This window comes from Diospyros lotus, chromosome 13 (assembly GCF_014633365.1).
Source record: "Diospyros lotus cultivar Yz01 chromosome 13, ASM1463336v1, whole genome shotgun sequence".
In the NCBI taxonomy this organism is placed as follows: domain Eukaryota; kingdom Viridiplantae; phylum Streptophyta; class Magnoliopsida; order Ericales; family Ebenaceae; genus Diospyros; species Diospyros lotus.
In genome coordinates this window covers 1792428-1795974 of record NC_068350.1, presented here as the reverse complement: position 1 = coordinate 1795974, position 3547 = coordinate 1792428, and positions in this window count along the sequence as shown.

Sequence of the window (3547 nt, the reverse complement as noted above, 5' to 3'; positions counted from 1 at the left end):
TTTGGTCAAAAGTCTCCAAATGAAAGCAGATCAAAGCCTTATATAGTAGGTTGTCCCTGACCCTCCGGATGCTAAGTACATGAATACAGAATTGTAACTGAAACATCTACATGAATGCTGAAAATTAAGAGAATACATCAATGCTGAATTAAAAGAACAATTAAAGAAAATAATTAAAGTATCTATTAAAGAAGCCAGATCAAGTGAACTAACTTAACTGTTGGTCTCTCTCTCTGATGGGCTCCACTAGTTGGGCTGAAGGGCTTGCTGGACTGGGCCTGGTCTTGTGGGCTTCATCCTGTTGGGCTGGGTTGGCATTCTGTGGCTGCACTATGGGCTGATCTTGCAGGCTGAGGCATTAAATGGCTCATGTTGGCCTACTTGGTCCATTGGCATGTCAGGTGGGACCTCAACTAGCACAGCATGCTTCTTATCGCTATTGGGTTGCCTTAAATTATCGCCAATTGCACCAACGCTCGAGCTATTGTTCGAGCCCGCTATGTCCCGAATCTCAAGAGATGAGACTCAAGATCCTAACACTTGGGTCCAGGGCAAATTCTTTGGGTTAGACTTATCCTTGACTTGTAAAGCCTTATAGCTAGATTTAGGCCTTGCACTCAGACCTAACCCTTGAGGGTTTTTTTTTTTTTTTTTTGTCTTTTTACTATGAGTTGAAACTTCTCATGTATTTTAATTTGTTCTCATCTTGTAATATTAATTTTTAATTATTTCGAGTAAATTTAACTCTTATATTTTTATGTACAAAAAAATCTAAGATAAGTTAATTTAATATTATTTTTTACATATCAAAATACATAACTTAAATTAACTAAAACATATAAATACAAAATGTAATTAAAACAACAAAAAAATATAATTTATCATACAAAAAAATCACATATAAATTAAATTAAATTAAAAATACACGTAAGGGTGTATAATTGACATAACAAAAAAATTGAATGATGTACAAAAAAAAATAATAAAAATATAAATTTAACTGGGAACAAATTTATCATATATAAAAAAAAAGAAACAGTGAACAATTGAGAGTTCTTCACACATGGCACCCAAATGCCATGTCAGAAGAAACTAGATAAAATTGGAGATGACGTGTGCACACGCATGCGCTACATGTGTTGATTTGAGAATGATATTATTACATTTTTATATTTTAAGTAACTTTATTTGAAAGTTGAATAGATTAATATATCCTAAATTTTTGGTTGATTTTTAATTTTATCTATTTTTTATTTTTACTTTAATTTGGTCATCGAATCTTTACTTTTGTTTCAATTTTATCCTCGATCCAACAAGTGTTTGTCCCATCTTACGTAACAGTTAATGTGGCGTGCTGACATATTCAATAATGAACACGTTAGCAAAACGACGCCATTTTTGGGTTGTTTATGGTTGATTTAGTCAAAGAAACAAACAAGAATAAAAAACTGAAAAGATGATATAAAAAGATGAGCAGATTGCTCTGCCCAGAAAGTTCTAGATTTTTTAAGAATGTTCAAGAAGAGATGAGAGACAGACTAAGCACGATCTTGCAAACCTTGACGTCGAAGGCGGCGAGTGTGTTGAACCTGTCAATTGCAGAGGCTGGTCGCCGGAACCACGACTAAACGACGTTGCTGCACGTGGTGACGACCCTCCTAGCCTCGTTGTCACGGTTCCTCAGGCAAGCCTTCATTCTGTCTCACCCAAATTCTTCCCATCTGCTCCAGTATCGCACGCTCGAGCTCTGCGTCAGCATGGCATTCAAACGGCTCCGCACCAGCCAAGTCACTGTCTCCAACGTCGAGCCACCCATTTCCGATGCGTTCATGAGGGCGCTGACCCAAGAGTCAACCGTGCCATGTGTGAAGCCAGCTTCTCCAGCCCCGTCGTGAAGGCTGCAATTGAGCAATCGTTGAATTCCCAACAACAAAACATAAACCCGATCCCAATTGGATTAGGGTTCTGGTCGAATCCCAATCTGTTCCTATCCCCAGTTAGAATCTCTATTTGAATCCCCGGTTGCAGGAAGGGAATTCGGCTCAATCAAGGCAGTGGATAAACGATGAGGTTATCAAGATTAGGGATGTGCTGTTGAGGAGCAAGATTACCTACGATTTTTAGCTACCCACGGCACTGAGAACAGGGGCGGAGTCAGAAAATATTTTCAGTGGGGGCGAACTTTATTAAAGAAAAAAATAATAAATAATATAAATATATTAAAATTAATATAATTTATTTAATTTCTTCTTGTTAACATATGACAAAGATTTTCCTTTTAAATTTTTTTTCATAATTTCTTCAGTGTGGGCCAACTTAATGGCAGGCCATGGCCTGCACTGGGCTATGCTGGCTCCGCCCCTAACTGAGAAGATGAAGTCGAGCAGGAAAGAATGATAGAGAAAAAGAGATCACGAGAGAGAGAGAGAGAGTCGGTTGTTGAATAAATGTTGCAATATAGGAAGACGTTACTGCTATGGAAGGAAATGTGCAAGATTGTCGATTCGTGAATAGGGGATGAGAAAGGGGAAGCTTGATTCACGCCTCTAAAGAAGAAATCAGTGACTGTTACAGAGAAAATAAAGGGAGCTTGGATCTTTAGGGATCCCTTTGTACATAGGCTCGATTAAAGGAATCAACAGCTATTTAGAAGGGTTAAAACCCTAGTTAAATGATGAATATAATGGGTTTTAAGCGAGTGGGGCAGGGTAGGACGAGTCGGGTCGGGTGTTTTGCTGATATGTCCAATGAATGGACACATCAGCCGCCACATAAGATGGGACACATGCTTGATCGATTGAGGATAAAATTGAAACAAATGTGAAAGTTCAATGATCAAATTAAAACAAATGTCAAAAGCAAGGGCAGATCCACAGTGTGGGCAAGGGGGCGGCTGCCCCCCCTGCCCAAGAAAAATTTTCACTGTACAGTGATGTACAGTGTATTAATCTTTGCCCCCACCCCCCCACGTTCCGCCGCCCTCCCCTCACCCCAACCATTTTTGCCCCTTGCTTACATTTGCTGGCTCTGCCCCTTGTCAAAACTAGATAAAATTGAAAATTAACTTAAAATTTAAGATATATTAATTTATTCAGCCTTATTTGAAAAGCAAATATGTAATTAATATTTAATGATTCTATGATTATGACAGATAACAAAAGCATAATCTTAATTAGGGAATCTTTAAATATATAATAATAATTATTGTGAGTTTGACAATCTTTATTAATCAAAAATTTTATATTGTCTGCGTTGAGCATATAACATTTGCTCGCCGTGGAAGAGAGCCTGGTCGTCCGGGTTCCTCAGGCAAGCCTTCATTCTGTCTCACCCAAATTCTTCCCATCTGCTCCAGTGTCGCACGCTCGAGCTCTGCGTCAGCATGGCATTCAAACAGCTCCGCACCAGCCAAGTCACCGTCTCCAACATCGAGCCACCCATTTCTGATGCGTTCATGAGGGCGCTGACCCAAGAGTCAATCGCGCCATGTGCGAAGCCAGCTTCTCCAGCCTCGTCGTGAAGGCTGCAATTGAGCAATCGTTGAATT